This window comes from Triticum aestivum, chromosome 1D (assembly GCF_018294505.1).
Source record: "Triticum aestivum cultivar Chinese Spring chromosome 1D, IWGSC CS RefSeq v2.1, whole genome shotgun sequence".
In the NCBI taxonomy this organism is placed as follows: Eukaryota; Viridiplantae; Streptophyta; class Magnoliopsida; order Poales; family Poaceae; genus Triticum; species Triticum aestivum.
This window is the reverse complement of record NC_057796.1, coordinates 353345955-353366113: the sequence shown is the minus strand read 5'-3', so window position 1 is coordinate 353366113 and position 20159 is coordinate 353345955. Positions and strand designations below refer to the sequence as shown.

Sequence of the window (20159 nt, the reverse complement as noted above, 5' to 3'; positions counted from 1 at the left end):
TATATCGGCTTTCTTTCCTAACTAACAGGAAAAGAGAGACATGCGAGTTCGACTCTCGTTCTATCCATGTTCAGCAGTCCCTTTCCATCTTGGTACTGTTGATGGCAGTACCGCTCAACTACGAGATGCTTGAAAGTCGATGTATCAATAATGTTCCCAAGAGTAGCATCGAGCCTCGAAACGGCAAGCCATGCTTCAAGCTAAGTCAGTATGGATCTAATTGATTGCTAAACTGAAGGAACGATCTCTGTCGAAGATTCTCATTCTGAAGCAGGTGCCTAGCTCTGGAAGGATGGACGGGATCATACCTATTTGAATTGAAGAACATTCTGTAACACTTGTTTTTGAGTGGGGAAGGAAAATAAGCACACAAGCGAACAACCATCTAACCGTCAGTCTGAACTCCCAGGATCAGTCCATCAGTAAGAAAAAGCTTCCGTTTCCGTCATTCAGCAGTGGAATGGAATAGTTCGATGGTATTGATCGTCCAACCATTGATTGGAATGTCTATCGTGATAAACCGTGTAATTCTATAAGCTAAGCAGATGAGGCAACAAAGAACCTAACCGTCCTCTCTGATTGACTTCATCAGAAGATTCCTATGGTCTGGTTTACCTTTCTTCTTTCCTTGCAACCTTGGATCGATATGGTTCATTCCTGGGCTATGCTCTTTCAACGGTTGACAGAAGAGGGGGACGGGCAAGGATGATCAGACTTCTTGGTTCGGTTCGTCAGAGGTATTAAAAAACCTTCTTTTTGGTCTTTTCCTTCTTGCCTCCACTTTAACAGGTGCCGCTGTAATGAGAGCGTAAGTTGCGGAGTTTTTTCTGGATTATTTTTTGGTGTGCTCTTCCTTTTTTGGATAGAAAGAAGGGTTCAGTGGGAGGGCAAGGGGTAGTTAAGTTTTAGGTTGGCTCTTGTTTTTTACAGACTTTCTTTTCGGTGTAATTTAATAAAGAAGTAGCAATTGTTCATTTCATTTCATTTTTTTGCATTGGTAGTTCTTTTTCATTTGAAAGGGCAAAGGGGGGAAGGGAAAGGATTGACCCTCAGGGATCATATTACTCAAGAAGACTTGGGGAAAATAGCAGGATTGGAAAAGTTCGAAGAGACTGAGGAAGACAAATCCATTGTCGAATCCTGCAGAGTGATAACATCGAGTAGTGGGGGCTGGCTTCCACCCCTGAGAGAGCTTGATTTACCAGAAATCCCGCCGAGTCCTAGTGGGCCTAGATTCCGCGATAAGTTCCGAGAAATGGAGGAAATGATGCATTCAAAGTTCGCAGAATTGCAAGAAAGAAAAAATCCTTGAAAGAAAAACCAAACAAGACCAGATGTTCCCTATTGTTATCGGGAACGAGACTAAATGTTCGGCCTTAATGAGATGGACCTTGATTCCTCTCCGGCCAGGAAAAGATGCGGCTCCTCTTTGTTCTACTACCTTCATCCTCGGGTGAAGCCGGTTGGCTCACCAAACAAGATATATACTGTGAAATCATTGGTAACCATGCCTAACAGTCGGTCATCTAAGTATCGGCCAAGGCAAGTGAGAGCTGTTCAAGAGTTGGGGGCATATCTTTAGCTCGAGCAGCATCCGCTCCCGAAATGTGAGTTAAGCTTTAAAAAAAAGAAGAGCTACGAGTGGAACAGCTTCTTCTATTCCTTGTTGGCCTCCAGCTCCTTCTGTCCCTCAATCCTCTTCTCTGCCCTTTTTTTTACTATTATGCATGGCATGCCCCCTGTTCGTATCTTAATAGGGCAACCTTCTCTTGCAAACAATCCCTTCGTCGCTAACACCGGTAATGCCCCATCCCTTTAATACTACCTTCGAGGAATTTCTCTCGCGTCCCTGTAGTGATAAGAGCGCATTCTCTAACAGCTTTGAAGCCGAGGCAGCCATCCTCTTGCCAATCCTAAACAAAAGAAAGAAAAGCCCTACCCGCCTTCATTGGTTGAGTAAGGGGCATTTACCTATCAGTCCTAGTCCTAAGGCGCAATCGGAGCACTAAGCCCAATTACAGCTTGACTCCGTAAATTAGACCTCATTCTCCTAGTCCTATTCCTGATTGTTATTTCGGATTCTGTGCCTGGGTGGTATCTTCTTACTATTGATTCAACCTCTTCGGGCAAACGTTGTCACTTCCTTTATTTGAAAAAAGGGGTCTAGAACTACAGTGATCTGATACCTTCTTCCCTTGGTCTGGGTAGGTAGGTTATGTAGGCTACAACTGTTCATAGGTTGTTCGATCGCAAAAGGCCAAATAATCGATTACTAGTATGCCGGATATTGCCAGGAGGCCCTTCCCCCTATGTTTGACTCATCCTAGATGGGTTCACACCTGTTGATTCCGGTCAAAGAAAAAAGCTTTTTCACGGCATCCGTCCCATCACACCAATCTACGCCAAGATAAAGAATGCTGGGTTGCCAGGAACAAACCCTGTGATTCAAGGTCTTGCCTAGAATTGCCCTAAGAAAAATGCACCCCATTAATTGATCCCTCTTTAGAGTAGTATAAGTACATCCTCGACTATAGCACGAGTAGAGTCGAGTTCTCGTACTAACCTAAGAGCAGATATGCCGAAATATTTCCACGTTCAAGCAGCTAATCAGTAAACGACTTCTCCGTAACAGTTTGAAGATTGGCTCGCAACGCAAGTAGCGGCAAGAAAGGAGAGCAAGACTTCCTTTTCTAAAAGAAGAAAGAACTAGACTTCTATAAGAAGATTTTTATAATCGTAGATCGTGGAATATTCATCTATCTTATTAGGTAACTACTTTAGCTGCTCTCGAAACTGAACCATCGTGAATAGAACTAGCGCTTAAGGAAGAGTAGGATCTGTTAGCAAGTCATATTCAATCACCCGGTCTTCTCCTTCCTAGCTTTTAGATTTTCTGATTCTCTCTTGGATTTTCATACACTTAGCCGTGTACGTATCTTGGCTAAACTCGAACCTATAGTTGATCCATCCATACTCGGTAAAGAATCAAAAAGGTACTTGAAGACGACTTTGAATGGGAGGAGGTTTTCTTTTTATCCCCCCTAACCTTATTTTTATGTCTTCTTCGTTCTCAGTCCCTACGGTCCATTGTAGGATGATTTTCCTAAGGCCTTGAATTCGTTGGCAAGGTGATGACGGTCCTCTCCTTGGTCCTATCGAACCAGTGACTTCTTTCCTGGGATTGAATATGTTTTGCCTTTCCCCGATGGTTCCGCATTCCTATGTGGGTAGGATTCGCCAGGGATGAGCGGCTTATTTAGCCTATGCGAAGCGCGAAGCATAAGAGAAGAGTGTAACGAAGCGAGTGTAATACTTGTAGCGAATATAAGTAGTGTCAAAGCTTACACTGGCTTAGCTTTGCAGAAGTTTTCAGGACGAAGACGGTGATACGATACCACTCGCCAGTGATGATAAGATTCACTCATAGCATAGGTGGAAGATCCATCCTATTTTCTTTATAGATTTATTTGTTCAAAGAAAATACGCCTAAAAATCATTCAGGGAACCTACTCTTGGTATCCTTTACCACATTCACTTTCCGTATCACCATTGTTTATTTCAGACGCTATCGTACCTCAGGGAAAATCCAAATTTCTATCAACGATTCCCACCCAACTCTGGAATGACTCTCCCCTCTCTCCCTTAACATATCGAAGGCCTCTTATCCGTCAACCGCACCTTAATAGCTCAGACTTCCGAGCCTTGCTGGATGATGCAGAAGGGCCAACATCAGAGGATCAATTGAATAACCAACTCTCCCGCCCCGCTGCCGCTACTGCTCGAGAGCCTTTGGATCCCCTACATGACTGTCATGAGCCCCTACAAGGAGTCAAAATAAAGCCGAAACCAGATACAGGAAGTGTTGACCCGGATCAATTGAGTGCGAGCCCTTTTATCTCGAGCTGATTCTCCTTATTTTAGAGTTGTGGTGAAGGTAAATTGAGCTCTGGCCTATGGGGAAGGAAAAGCTCTGACGAAGCTCCAGGGATTACAGGAAGGTTTAGGCCTTGTGAGCAGTTCCAAACAGTCAGAAAAGAAGATGGTCCCGCCCTTACTTCGGCTTGAGGAGTCGTTTTCTCGCTATCTTCTTCGTCTGGATTAACCTTTTAGTAGCCTAGTAGGTTGTTTGAGTTTCAGGAAAGGAAGAGGTGCTTTCTAAAACAACCGTTACCGCTATGTTTTTTTCAATAAGTTCTTTTAGAGCATCGTGCCCCACTGTCCGAATAAAGTGTGCGCCTAAGGTGTCATGTGTTTAAGAATATACGTATAATAGAAATACTTTCCCAGCCCGTATAAGAGGAAAGAAGGGTCTGACAATAAGCAGTAGAAGAATAACCCGCAGAAGAAGTTTAATCGCTTCCAGAGATCGGAGCCAGACAAAGATAAGACTCCATGGCGGCACGATCGGGATGATCCAAATGGGTCAAAACTTGTAAAACCCCGGTTTTGGCCTTGTTACTAAGGAAACATTGGCATACTTAGAAAACAGAGATATAATTATTTCAAAAAGAGATCAGGAAAGAGCCATTTCCCAACCAAATAAAACAGGAAAGCATGAGGCTCGAAGCCCTTTCTCATTTCGAATTTCATCTTAGTATCGGTAATGCCCCGCCCAAAAGTATTTCATCGCAATCACACGCTAGCTTGGTTGGAGAAGCTCGTTTGCACCCACTAACTAATAACTTCTCGTCAGTATTGAATTCTCCATGCTTTCGCCTTGCTTTGTAGTCATTTTCTATGAGTAATCGGTCCGAACTCAATTTCAAGAAAAAACTCTATCTCGCCTGTGGCCAAAAGTAGTGAAAATGGTATTTAGCTTAGTCAATATACAACACAACTGCTGATTCTTCGCGAGATGAAAACCCTTTCTCCTCCGTCTGCAGGGGCAATTCCTGAGAAAAGTGCTACTAGCCCTTGTTTTGGTCATGCCCACAGGCCTTTCCATTCGTCTTTATTCGTCTTTCTTTCGGCAATCTATGCATAATTCTACTTCTTGAACCACCGAATCCGCTTTTGAAAATGGATAACTAGCTCCATTCTGCGTCAAGTACTAAGGATGGGCCCAAAGCACACTTTTGAAAGGCATCGGTCACCTTAAAAACCCCAAAAGTAGGAAGTCTAGCATGCTTCTTTACTGCTGCTCTTCGATTAGATGCTTTCTCATTGAATGAGGCATATTAAAGTGCAAGAAGTTCCAGGTCGAGTCCCGAGAAGGTGATAGTTGATTTTGATCATGAAGTTGGCACTAGACTTTGGAATTGATTCTGGACCCCCACCTGCTCAGGACGCCCCGCCTGCTCAGGACGATCCCATTACGGATTTTCTGGAGGGGGACACGCTTGACCCAGCGCAAAAACGGGAATTCAGAAATATTCTGAATTTCTTGAAGACCAAAAGCAGAACGAACCTTCAAAATGAGCGAATCATAATAAAAAGATGTTGGGGGGCGAGGGTAGTAGTTACGAATCCAGGGCAATCAACCACTATCTAAAAACCCAGGTTGGACAACTGCGTGCTGGGGGATTAGCAGGGGATTTTGTCGAAAGGAATTACGGAAATGGAAAAGGGACTTCAAAGCTCAGAAGAGACGGTCCCACTTCTATCAGGGCCTTCTCGGGGTCTTGAGCAATGTTAATTTGCATTGATTGCAAACAGGGTGCGGGATTCTCTGACGCAAACGAAGAAATGGTCCCGGAGAAAGGAATCAGTCTCTTTAGTCCGGCGCATTCCTCAAATTCATTTTTCCTTTGAATTACTCATTTTTTTAATTTCGCACCGGAAAATTTTCTAGGAGAAGTTCGAATCTGTTCCGTTCGGATATTGATCGGTCTTGGTTTGACATGGTTTACGTGTTACTGGTTCCCGGAAGAGTCAATTTCTCCATTAGCTAAACCCTTTATTACCCTAACTTTGGACTCGTATTTTGTTTGTACACAATCAACGGAGGCCCCCCCGACATATGTTGCAATGTCTTCAATAGCATGCTCTTACTTCGTCTTTCCCTTAATAAGTCATCAAATTTGGTGCTTTTCGATCCCCAGTTGCTATGGGGAACAAAGGCAGAAATACAATAGAATCCTCCATTTAAGTGGTTCTCGCTTCTCCTTGTTCCTGCTCCTAACTCCTCCCCGGGTAGTTCCCAATGTTTGGCACTTTCCATACTTCGTGGGTGCAACATCAACAAATTCGCTCATGATCAAGTTACAACCTAAGATCTATGACTATATTATGTTAACTGTTCGTATTTTGTTCACTCCATCGGTATGCTCCCAGGTACCTGTAATTGTGATCTATTTGCCAGAACCAAGGGGTCTTTCTGTGGAAACCTTCACGAGCAATCGTCGTTTTTTGATGGGTTTTCCGCTTTTCACAGCTGCTCTTTCCACACCCCCGGATATCTGGTGCCAAACCGTCGCCCCTTTCCTTATATATTTGATAATCGAGTTTGCTATCTTTGTGGCATTGATTGTACAAGTTCGTGAAGAGGGCTGGACGAGTAGAATGAGGGAAAGCGGCTCGATCGAGAAAAAGAGGAGTAGACTAGAAATCCTAGAACTTCAAAAGTCACTATCAATGAATTCCTGGGCAATTCTAAACCAACATATGCTCCGTATAGACGGAATCTCAAATAAGAACCTAACAGAAGTTTCGCGACTCCTTCATGGAATATAGGTCTTAGTATATAAATAATGTCAGTTCGAACCTGACGAGTCGTTATCATCTGTTGCCCTAACTGAGTCCATTAGCTCTTGTTGCCCTTCTATGGTGGGGATCCATAGAGAGTTCGTTTTATGAAATATCTGATAAAGTAAAAAAAGAGAGACAGGTGGTTGCAACAATCACAAACCATAGAAAAAATGCATATCCCGTGTGTGCTCTAGTTTCGGGTTCTCCTAGACCACCATTATGAACCAAAAACAACCATACCTAGTGAAGGGGAGCTCTTCGCAACTGTAAGTGGAAAGATGGAAATTGGTTCTAAAAGAGCCGAGCTAGGGATAAGAGATATGGTTGGTTGGCAGAATGGAAGGAATGCTATTCTAATGGGAACCGGGAAAAGAATGGTTCCCAATACAGGGCCCGAAGAAGAGAGACAAAAGGAAGTAGTGAAAGAAGAAATAAAGTACGCGGATCAAAGTGAAAAATCACATAGCTACTAAGTCAAAACGTCCAATGAGAATGGGGATCAAGAGGGACATGAAATCCATTAGCAGCTCTATCAGTTATTTCATTATTAGCATTCCTTAACCAATAGAAAAAGAAAGAGATCACAAGCGTTATCAGTCTCCAGACGCATCTATCTATAAAAAGGAGTAGGGCACCTGATATGAGATACATACTGGACTCAAGGATTGAGACCACTAGTGAGAAGGCCAATAAATCATTTTTTTGTATCGGAAGGGAAAGAAGGACCATCCATTGGCAAGCACTAAAGGTAGGAATCTAGTGGCTGCTGCATCAAGCTCCATCATGATTTTACAGTCTAGAGGAGAGAACTGCTGTGAGCCAGCTTTGTAGCGACCTTTCTTATGCGGAAGCAAAACCTGTATTTCTATACGAGTTTCCTTCAGTTGCTTAGGGTGAGCAAGCCCATAATATTCCATTTATATTCTGTCTCCCTTTTCTGTTGGAGTTACATAGGAGTGGTCCATAGGGGGGGCATCTCTTCCTCCCTCTGTAACTAGAGAGGTAGGCAAACCTGAGTTTAGAGCCACCTCGATTCGGGATGTCGGAACACCAACCGGATCGGAAACCTCATCCAAAACTTACTTCGGAATAGGTTCGAGAGCTTCCATTTCAATGTGTCTTTCCAAAAATCTTTGGTATGCCTTATCCTGGTCAAAAGGTTTGTTTGGGAAAGCTTCTAAATCTAGGTTTCAATGTCTCCGAAAAACCCCCTGGGGCAGGATAGTAAAGAGCTGATTCTAGGGAAAGCTAGGATTTCACTTTTCTCTCAGCCATCGAGTTGGAGTACTTAACCTTCTATATGCCGTGGAAGAATACTCATAAGCATTAGTTCTTGCCCTTCCAGTGTAAGTGGCAGATCAAACTTGATCTAGTTCCACACATTGCCTTTTCCCTTATATGTCGTGGCAGGCGAGCTCCCTTCTGGTAAAAAGGATTTGAGTGGAAGGTTGAGCGCCCCTTAACGTTTAGAAGTATCCTGTTCAACGGTTAGAAACCTTTCTATTCTATGACGGCTAAGTTGAAGGCAGACACAACAGATCACGAAGAGCTAGAGGATATAGAATTCCTATTTACTGGGAACGGAAGGAAACATCGGCTCTTCCGAGATCTTATGTAAGGAATACTAGAAAAAGTAGAGCAAAAAGATCTACAAAACTCTACAAGAAATGTCTTTCCTGCAGAAGACTCTAACTCCTCATAGCATTACGTCAATCTGCAAATATCGAATGATGCTTCGACAGATTCAGTCATCCATTCAGCTTTGAAATCGGAGACAAGGAAAACTTCATAGAAGCGCCGCGGATCAATATAGAGATGCGAACCAATATCCTTTTCCTGGTGGGCTCTAAAGTACTCGTCTTTTGCGCAAGGCCTCGTGTTTATAATAGGAGATATGCTGTTTTCTATCAATCCCAAGCGGATACTCCCCAGCTTCCATGGTCCGCTTACCGAGGAAGAGATGCGGGATGACCCAGGGCCAGAGCAAGTTGGGTTGGGGTATAGAGCCGTAAGCGCGGTGGGGGTGACAGAGGATGTGATCGTACGGTTCATAGTTGGGTATGATATTCTTGTGGATTGTTGGGAACGTCCTCTATATTCGAAATATGCCTTTCTAGGAGCATTACGATCTGCAGCCCATATGGCCCTTATGAAGTCTCTATTGGTCTTATTCTTATTGTGCGCCTTGTGAGCACATTTGGATCCGCGAAGGCAATCGCTCGGATCTTCCCCTAACCCAACCCGGGGACGGACCGGAGGGAACCGCAACATGAGGAATGTCCGCATCTCGTTGCAAGGCTCATTTTGAGTTTTGGGTCATAGGGCGGGAAGTGTAGTCCGGGGCACAAGGGTCCTGGTACTACCCAGGTGCGAAGAACCCCAGAGGCGACTGCAATGAGCAAAAAAGTAACTCACCGGCCTAAACGACGAGCAAACACTCGAACGTGAGAGCAAGGGATGACCCAACAAATGGACGAGCTCCAAGGAGGGAGGAGAGAGCGAGGCAAGAACCATGCTTTCAGAGAAGTGGCGGTCCGAATCCACTCTGACAAAAGAAAATAACAGACTAAGCCGTGCCGTAAGGGGGGCATTCTCCACACGGGACAGGGCCAAGGCCTTCATGTATGGGTGACAGATCGGCCATAGGAGTACTCCAGGATATACACCAGGGCAACTAATGTCGAGCATGAGATGATGCCGCCCGTTTTCATTTCGTGAAAGTCCGCGACAGAGGAAAGGGCTGTAGGTGATGGCGCGTTTTGCTTCTTAGGGCGATGAAATCGTTCCTATGGGATCGTGCGTGGCAGCTGGTATAGATGATGATGAAAGGCGGGCCGCTTGAACCGGGACCTATTCTCATAATAGGCAGCAAGCAAAGCTAAATAGGAAAGGGGGCGACTGATGACTGCCTTTTTTGTCAGAAATCAAAAAGGGTGGAATGTGGAGCTAATATGGCTGGCTACAAGTATAGCCAAAGAAAGATGAGACGAGACGGACTGTCAGAGGACACAGCGGGACTACCAGGGGAAAGCCCACCCCCGCTAGCTAACATAGATATCTATTCTCGGTGCGCATATTCGAGATTAAGAATCTCTTTCCGACCAGGCCAGGCCGAATCGGGCCACCACTTGGTATGGGAATGGCTCAGCCCACATGCATCATTTGATGAAAGCACTCCAGTCCAGTCGCCTCCGATCAGTGGCTTGTCAACCACCAGACCGTAGCTCCTCACCAAATGCCCCTGCGTTGGGGCAACACAGCACATGACTAGTTCGCTCAAGGACCACACCCTCTCGAGAGCAGGATGCCGGCCGAGATGGAGCGCCAACCAAGACTTTCCTTGGGCTTGCCTTGCCCCAACATCTAAATAAAGGGCGGGCGCCGAAAAGGAAGCAGTGACGCCTTTTTGACGAAAGCTTAGCTTGGTAGGCGCAGCTTACTCACCCTACTCCCTTAGACAATACAATGCTCTGAACACGAAAGTTTGCAGTTCAGCCCTCTTCTCCCATGCAGAGTCGCAGGCAGCGCCTCGGATAAAAGCACGGACGAGCCACATGCAGGGAAACTTGCACGTGTGGTTCTGGCCGGGGACCCCGGTATACTGTACTAATATGTGTAGGTCCCTGTAATTAGAGTGAGATTGTCATGGCACAAAAGCAGATATGGTCTGGTATTCCTTTGTTCCCCGTATTGGTTATGTTCCTTATTCCTCGTCTAGCAGAAACTAATCGAGCTCTGTCTGATCTCCCAGAAACGGAAGCTGAATTAGTTGCAGGCTATAATGTAGAATATGCGCGGGATGCGATCCTTAATAGTTCACTGTTGGCGGAAGCCAATGTCTCGGGGACTCATTCTGACTTAAACAAGGGGTGGGTGTTTACGAACTTCCAAATCCAAGATTTAGGGAAAAAAAAGAGAGGCAAGGCACTCTTCATTCTTCATTCGAAACTCATGAATGTCGAGTCGGAGGTTTTTGCCTTTTTATCAAAAAGGGGAGTTGGGTAAAGCAAACTCCCTCCTTGGACGAGCACGGGGCTTAGTCAAGTAGAACCGGGTTGCGCTGCTTGATTCTCCGATCGAAAACAAATCAGTGGGGCCATGCCGGTACGACAGAATATGCGTTAGAAAGGTCAAGCCCTCCCCCTTTTTGATTTTTTTAATGAAAACCGGGTCGAACTTCTAAAAAGTAGCCCACCCGCTTCCATAGAACAATATCGCGACAACGTAGACCTAAGTGTATTTATTGGATCCTGGGGAACCATCACAAGTACGGCCGGCCTATAGAACGAGAATGCCGTGTCATCCAGGGAGCTTAGAAGAAGGTGACTCAGAGCCTAAGGAAGGTGACTCGCGCAGACAGCTGACTCCTTTTCAATAGAAAGGAATAGCCAAACCTACCCAGCTGGTTGGTCAATCTCAGTGATCTTATCGGCCGGCAAAGCGAAGACGGACGACCACGGTCCCGACCTTACCAGCACCGTAGGTTTACTAATCAATGAAGCCCCTCAACCTACTATCTTTTCTTACAAACTCAGCCAAGCCTAACCAAACCCCATGCTCACGACATGTTCTTGATATTGATTGAGTTGGAGGGAGTTAGAGACTACCACGGAATCCTTCCATAGTCACCCCGGTGACCTTCGTCACCAAAGCGTCACGACAGTTTCCAAGACCCCTCATATAATCTCCAGTGGGGATCAGTCGGAGCACGTAGGAATGTCAACCACTACATAAGCCACGTCTGGCTGAGGCGAGCAGCAATCTGGGGAGAGTATTTTGAAGTACAAGAACGTTGGGGTGGGACGCTAGTACTTAAACTAGGGTTGCTTCTTAGCGCTAATCTTGCGTTTTTCAGCAGTTAGTTGTAGCGCGCCTTCCCTCCTTCTCTCATTTCGGAAAGATTTGGCAGTATTTTCTTATGATGACCTGGTCGAGAGAGTACGAAACATCGGTGTAAAAGATTGAGTGGGATGGTTATAGTAAGGGGCGAACCAAGTGCTTGCGCGAAGAAGCGAATCAATGAGAATGGAGACAAGGAAAGGAATCGAGGCCCGGCCCGGTAGCGATGCCTCTCATGCGGATGGGAGTTACTTTTCTTTATCACCGTAAGCGTTACGAAATGGACCCGCATTCCCCTTTGCTTTTCTTTTGAAACTAAGCTTAAAAGAAACATAGTAGTCTTTCAAGCCATTAGAAAACTCATTAAGTGCTTTGTTGAGTGAATGCCTGTTGAGAAGCTTAGGTCATACATTTCCAGCTAATTAGAATACAACCATGAAGGTGGGGTTCGAATGCCATACAACTATTTATTCTGGTAAGTAGGATTGGAATGTAGTCCCTTTTTATTGGATCCGCCGCTCCGTTAAGTTTAATTCAAAGTAGGTGTGGGTCTAGGTAGAGGAAGTCATAAATCAAGTATCAAGTATTGTTATAAATATCGTATATAGTAGTTGCCAAACTCACAAGCATCACACACTTCGATCTACTTTATTGAATAACTTAGCTAGATAGAACTGACTCAAGCTTTTAAATGAAAAAAGCAATAATGGCATAATTTCTGTCTCAAGACCTCTTGCAGCTACAGCCAATGCAGCACCTCCTTGATCAACATACCACACAGCCCATTACGCCTTGCTCCAGTCGCAGTATAAAGAGAGACTAGAACCTACCGGGGAGCCCTCGGCAGAGTCCCTATCGTTGTTGCAACAATTACACACAGAGTTCCGGAATTTCACATTTGTGAGAAGAAAGGGTATGTGTGTTTGAAAGGAGTGGTGCAAGAACGTATTCTGAGCCTCAGTCAACACAACTTGTTTCGCCTTTTCCGAACAACATTCTTATCAGGACCCTCCTTTATATAAACCACTCGTAGATATATACCTGCCTGTGGCCTCAGATGAATACATCGATAGATAAGAAGGGAAATGCATCATCTAGAAAGGCTTACTGAGGTTTAGGGACGTTTGTATGATGGATCGTACGCTTACTCACGATGACTTGGCTATTCAATAAAGGACGGAGTCAACGTGAGCCTTAGGGTCCAAAAATATTCCATTGGTGTCAGCTATTAGCGATTATTCAAAGTTGTAATGGTATAAATTATTGGTCAATTCCACTGATTCTTCTTTCCCGTTCCTTCACTGGCTATAGCGCCTTACCTCTTCTGTGACTTGTCCTGAGATGAGAAGTATCAAAAGTGCTGGGGTTTGGGTTTATGTCATGCTAGACTCACGTTTCTCGTTCTTACGCCGGGTCTGCGACCTTACAAGGATACACAAGCTGGTGAAGGTTTCGGAGAAGCAGCAAGCTGTTCGGATTCAAGTTAGCTTTGAGCAGGCCTCGGGCGAGGAAATGCTTTGGCTGTGCCAGGAGATAGTCGGCTCAGGGGCTTTTGGGCGGAGCCAAAGTGGTCCACATACGTACCATTTACATCATCACAAGATCCCCTTTTTCTGTGTGCATAGAGATAAAGCGTGCTCTTATATTTAGATAAGAGAGAGATTTTTCTCAGCGCTTCCCCTTATCAGCTTGATCTTCTTCTGCCCCTCGGTAGAGTGAGTCTACTTAGCGAACTGGTAGGACGCGGAGATCGATTGATCAATATGCATATCGAGCATCTATAGTCATTCTCTCTTCCCAAAAGATATCTCAAGTTGCTTCCAATGTTTTGATGAGTAAGGGAGGGTATTTTCAACAAGATAACTATGGACGACCATCTTCCAATTTCCAATCTATATCTTTCATTGGGTAAGTAAGGGGAATAAGCAAGAACGGTGGAGAACTTAAGAAAGTGCTAGTTCCTTTGCTGCGAATGGGTGGAATTGGTATCCCCAAAAGGTTGTTCTCTTAAAACCTCTGGCAAGGGGGTGTGGAAGAGTTCAAGTCTATCCCTTTGGTTAAGCTACTGTTGTTATACATCTCTACTATTATGGGCTACCACTTACTTAAAGGAAGTCGAGTACACATCTCCTTCAACCTGAAGGGCGAGGACCTGCAACGATGTAACGTTTGAAAGAAAAGTAACCAGCATAGGAGAGTGATCAGAAAGCATACAACTCGAGGGAGGGTTGGCTAATCAAATTAGAATGAAGATTCTGCTCTATATGATAAACGTTGGTTGACTTTGATATGAAGTGTTGATTGTGTTTTCTATTCATTCAGACCCCGATAGTGCTTCTTGTTGTGACTGAAGGAAGGTTCATTCTGTGCAAGATATATGCTAGTTTACAAGCATGAGACCCTCCTTTCGGTCCGGTAGACAGAGGCCTCAGTTCCAACGAAATGGGGAGCAAAAAGAGGTCGTGTCATACCATACAGATGAAATGAATGAAAGATATTCCTGTTGTTTCTGTGCCTATTAGTACTTCGCTCTGACCACATCAAGAGGAGTAGTTTATTTTTCTTTTGTAAAGCGAGCCCAAGGAAATATATAGGAGAACATAGCTTGTTTTGTAGTAAGTAAATTCAAAGGCTCAAATCGTCTATATCAATGCAAGTATAGCTGGATGGAGTGAATCATGCTTTCGAACCATAAACTAATGCCGCCTCTCGGGAGCGCGTGTTACTATTCCATTCTCTGGAGCACAATCCAACGGAAAAAGTATGTTTCCAAACTACACCTTTAGTTGTTCCAGCTCGTGAGGAAGATGACTATGGAATTCAGATTTCCTTTCTCTCGAAGCAAGCCAGTCCTTAATTAATGATAGGGAAGGAAGGAATTGCTCTTAGGCTTGTGAGTCTTTTTATCATATGGATGGGTCGTACAATCCTTACATGGTCTCTTGGCATGAAATTGGGTACTTTTTTTCTATGGCGAGATAGAAGTTATTTGCAAAGAATGCCAACTTAGGACCGTCAAAGTGGAAATCGTATCAACCCACCGAAACCGCTCTTTGGAATGGAATGCATAGTATTGTGCATTGGAATGGAAAAGTCGAATAATCAAGACATGGATCTAGTATCAACATGACCCAACTAATTCAATCACTTCCATTATCTTTCTATTGCTACAAATCGACAACAAAAAACATCCCTCGGAATTCGTGTTCGATAGGAAAAAATAGCTCTTCAACCAGAAATAGCAAGCAACATGTTTTTCTTCTCTCTTCCGGGCACACACCCTATCGGGTGACACCACTGACAAACACCCTAAAGGGGAACACAACACTTCCTATAACAGAAAAAGCAATATCTGAAATCTTTAAGAAACTAAAAAAGACGTATACTAAAAGATATGTGTTGAAAAGGGATGGTCAATAACAAGATGAACCCAATGCCCAATCTTCCCAATAGTATTCCTTAACTCTTGAATTGATACACTTGTTCATGGCATCTATTCTCTATCTTCACCGTTCACCTTCTCATCCTTAACCTCAGTGATCTGTTCCTCCTAGACATCCTTCTGCATACAAAAACAGAAGAAGAAGCACGGGCCTAAATCAATAGAATAGTTTAGTTTCAGAAGTCTTTTTTGATTGGTATATCAATCATGGTTTATAGGGAAATAGTTAGAATAGGAAAGCTCTGTTTGTTACTAATGTTTGGGTTTTTGTTTACGGCAATAGTAGGTTTCTTGCTTGTCATATTTAGAATATAAGCATCAGTTACATTTGACGTCCAGCCTTTTTATAGAAGAGAAACGAAGGTTAAGGGCAAGGGCGCGGCATAATATATAAGAAAAACTTGATCTTTGAGGGGAAACTTTTCCAACTAGACCGATAAATGAGAAAAAGTACCAGTCGTACCAAGAACCAAAGGCGCCAGCTTTCATTGATATATATACCGTATCTTTTAGCTGAAAAATCTATGGATAAGAACCGGCTCTGGGAGGAGGGGTGGCGCGACAGAGCAATGAAAAGCTGGGATGTTTCCTTATCTTCGGTCGTGACGCCTTTTCCTTTTGTATGAGAAAGCGCTACAAAACATCCTTCTCGCGGGTTATCTTCTACTCAAGCAAGCTCTCTCCTATTCTTCATCCACCAACTAGCAGGAACGTAGGAGCACAAGAGGGTCATCATCTTCTGAAACGATTGGCTTTCGATCTGCTTTCCAAGAGGTGGTTTCTGACATGACCAGAAAGAGTGGAATTCTTGTTAGGATTGGCATGTCAAGTTGCTTTCTCGGACCCTAACATAAACCACCTTATCCTCACTCAGATTGTTCTTTTGGACTGAGCAGAAGCACGACCTCTATTTGACGTTTTCTCTATCCCTTCTAATCTCTCAATGGCATTTCTATCTCTCGATTCAATCAATCAAGTAAGTCCGGATGACACTTGTCTTTATTTAGTGTTTCCCCGGCTATTCAGCCATTACTTGCATCTCAGGTTCTTTGTACCCTTTTTTAGTGCCATGCACACTGAGGTTTCTGGCATGACCGAATATTTTGAGAATATCGCTTATTACGTTAATTTCTTCAGCTTGATGTACTCAATCCATTCAAATTCCATAATTCCAATGCTATAATCCCTATATTAAGATGAAGTAAGAAAGCATTAGTCCTCTTATTTTCTGTCTTCTATGAAAGAATGTAGCTCGCTCTTTCAACCCGGGGCCCCCTCTGGGGAACTGTTTGAGTTTTAGCATCGACACCATTTCCTTTTGATCGTATTACGCTTGACTCGCTGCAAAACATTTCGCTTTCTGCGCCATGCTCGTACGTGGTTTACACTCCTAGCCTTTCATCTGACTTTGCCATCGGGCAATTGTTTGTTTTCAACTGGATTGGATTCCGAACCAAGAAAGATAGGCAACTTTCACTTGAAAGAAAGGAGCTTCAGAACTCTTGTATTCCACGGAATAAGAATAAGAATAAGAGCAAGAAGGGGCTATCTTTGTGAAGGGACCGGCACCAGAAAGTAGATCATATGGCCTTTCTTCCGCCAAAATCAAGTAAAGCCCCGGCCCAAGAAATGCAGCAAAGCAAGTCGTCTTTGGTTTGGAGCTAAATTCCCGGATGTATAGGCTTGATCGAGTGCCTTACCTGAAATCGACGATATAAAGTGGGCTCTTTAGCTTGCTCCGACAGAGGTCTCCTTCTCCCTTAGCAGCGAGACCAGTCCCTACCTCTTTTCAATCAATCTTTCATACAGTATGCCTTTTCTACGCCTAAAACAAGTTCATGTCTCTCCTCTCTGAAGTCGGACCTTATTGAAAAGTAGTACGCTTTCTTTCGTGGTGTTCAGGATCCCATGCATTGTAGTTCACGCATGGCTTTCTCTAACGAAGCTAATGCCGAAAATTAAAGACCTTAAACGGAAAGACACAGGAGGTGGCGAAAAACGAAAAAAGAGAAAGAGCTTACAAACTTCTCTGAACCCGGTAGCTAGCGGAGCCCTTATTCATGGGTTAGGGACTAGCATTGAACAAAGTTGGTGACAGCCGAAGAAAAAGCGAAAGGGCAAGTAAATAATCTAAACATGCGGGTAAACAGCAAAAAAAGAATAAAAGTAACGCGCCTACCTGTTAGTAAAGTAAGGCCTTCCAGAGCCTATCTAACATAGACATACACGCGGATGAGGACACAAGAATAAATGGACGTCGATCCGGTACTAAAATTGCATAGCAAAAAATGCAATATGTTCATACTTGATGAAACGCACATCATCCAATTCATGATTTAAGAACAAGAGAACAAGGTGGAAATTCTTGTATTTCATATAGAAAGAAAGATGTGTCGGGTTTGGATCGAGTGACACAGGAGGTGCTTCTGCATGGCACTCTTTTTAATGGACTTTACCGTCTTTCTTTACCTTCAGAACACAAAGCTTTGCTTGGTGAAATAACTCCTGCCTATATTTGGCATCTCATCTACTTAATTTAATGACATTCCATATCTCAGGAAGGAAAAAAAGCGAATGGAATTTCAGTCAAGTCTTTTTCTACTTTATCCTTCTCTCAATCAAAGAAAGGGAATGCAGATGTTCTATCGTCCTCTCTTCGTATGCCACCAGCCTTCCTCTCAAAACCATATTGATCCGATCTTGCGCAGATAGGTAGGGACGATCCCTCGAGTAACCATGCCTAAAATCATAAGCTGACCCATTACTTCTGTAGGTGCCTCAATTCTTCCCATTTTCCTACTTATATAACTCTTTGGGGTCCATACCGCACTTGGGGACGGGATATGATTGCTTTCTTAAACAAACCTTTTAGAGCGTTGTCATCTTACCAGCACAGGACTCAATAGTAAGGACTGACACTGCATTGATATCGCTCATGGATCGTGTTATACTTGGGAAGATCCGGCCCAAGGGGAAGTCTGTTATCCACAACCCAACCTTAGATGAGGGAGAAGTTCACGCTTGATCTTCGACCCAAGACAATGGAAGGGAGCTAAAGCCTTCTTCCTTTTTCAAATTTGTTTATATGGAGCAAAAAGAGGTCGCGTCATACCATTTATTCCGCCAAGAAGCATTCGTCTACGGCACTTAGAACGCCTCGACACATTTGTACTCACGCCTAGGACGGTCTTTCACATGGAAGTAAGATTAGAGAGTATGATCATAGTTTGACCGTAGTAAAAAAGAAGTCCCTTTCTCATTTGCTTCTTGGTCATCTCTGTAGAGATAGAAGAAAGAAGTCCCACGCAAGGGTCATGTTATTTCTATTCTTTTCACTATTGTTATTCCCTATTTCCTTAACTGATCTTGAGTTGTGCCGAAACAACAGAAATATGGTCTCTCATAAATTGATTTCTTTCATCACTGTTCTTAAATCAATCCGTGTCAGGTACAGAGCCAATCTTCACATCCCATAGGTAAAACAAGTCGCTTTATAGGCTCCTCGTGAAACTACAACCTTCTGAAGCCCTAGTCAAAAATTTGTGCGAAACCTCAATTGGTAAGAGGAGTAAATACCTATTCTTTGGCCATTCAAAACATCGAATTGGTTGGCTCGCTCAACCTCTCGAACCGGGACAAAACTTCCCAGCGTTGCATTCACCGCCTAGCCTCGTCCAACATGACTTTAAGGCACGTTTTGCATGCCTTTAAAGTGTACCCCCTCGGAGGTATCAAAAAGTGCAAGAAATCGCATTGATGACTAATAAAGTAGGGTTTTCACTCGTGTGGGTTCGCCCACCTTCCCTTCAACAGCTCTCCCTGGACACCCTATACTAAACTGAGGAATTACTTAAGCCCCTGGCTTTTTTTCCGACAACTCAAAGCCGCTGCACCGACAGATAACATGTCGTGGATCTTATGTGGCGCTAAAACTTCATGATAGATCAAATCCTGATTAGGACTGGAGAGGGACGTTGATGTTCCAAACATTGGGTTCAAGAGCTCGGTTTGTGTAACATCCCAAATTTTCAATTTGGAATGTTATACATTAGAACATCATTGCATAGCATATTTTATTGCATTTTGGCAAATCCCCGATAAATCCTAAGCAACTCAAGGACCCTCGGAGAGAGTTGGCGATTTTCCCGATTTTTCATATTTGATTTTTCAAATAATAAAACGAGGATTTTGGTTTTAATTATTTTTCTCTCCAAAAAATATTTCACATTAAAATAAATGAGAGGAGAAAATATGACTTCTCCAAAACAATTGAAATATTGGAGGAAAAATATTAAAATCATATATTGGATTTTATTCGGATTTTATTTGCAATTTTTCTTGCATAAAAAAAATTGCACGTTTTTAACTGCATTTTGTGTCAAAAAAATATTCACCTTGTTCTAATTATTTTAATTAGACGGGGAAAATTTGTTTTATCTTTTTCTTGGATTTTTATTTATTTTTCTGTGATTTTTTTTGATTCGGCGGAATTTTTTTTAAAATAAAAATAAAAAAATCCCCGCGCCCGACTGGGCCGAGGCCCAGCCGAGCCAGGCCGGCCCACCCCGCGCCCCGTCTCCCTCCTGGAGACCGAGGCGAGGACGGCCGCCGCCGCCGAGTCCCGCTCGCCTACGCCTCCCCGGCGCCCCCTTCCCCAAGCCGGCGAAGCCCCCCCTCCTTATATACCCCCCACCCCGCCGCCTCTCTCCACCCCGCCGCCGCCCCTCTCCCTCGCGCCCGCGCCGCCGCCGCAAGACGCCGCCGCCAGAGCCCGTGCGCCGCCGCCCGCCGCCTCCCGTCGTCGCCCGTCGCCGCCCCAAGCCCCGCCGCACCCGGCCGCACCCCGCCCGACCCCGCCGGAGCCCGTCCCGACGAGGTAGCCGAAGCCGCCGCCGCCTTGCCGGTTAAAAAAAAACGATTCGGTTTATTTTTTTAAAACCCTAGTTTTCGTTCTTTTTTCAGATCAGTTTATTTATCTTTTTCGGTTTTATTATTTATTGAACGTTCACCGACCCGTTCGTTTTAACGAACGTGTTCGTCAGATTTTCGCTGTTAACGAACGTTCGTTCGTTTAACTGTTCGTCAGTTTTCTTTTTCGTCGGATTTTTTCGCGACTTTTCCAGATCTCGATTTCAGATCAGATCTTCGTTTTCGTTTAACTTCTCGCTCGTTTATCGGAATCAGGCGATTC

At 44.1% G+C, this 20159-nt stretch overlaps 1 long non-coding RNA gene across 1 annotated transcript; it reads right to left on the bottom strand.

Annotated features, from left to right (window-relative positions):
- Positions 1 to 842: 842 nt before the first annotated feature.
- Positions 843 to 6337, bottom strand: LOC123182021 (uncharacterized). The gene is made up of 3 exons (XR_006491967.1): positions 5958 to 6337; positions 4172 to 4173; positions 843 to 853 (listed from the first exon to the last, which is right to left on the bottom strand). It is a non-coding gene; the product is annotated as an uncharacterized lncRNA (long non-coding RNA).
- Between the last annotated feature and the right edge of the window lie 13822 nt (positions 6338 to 20159).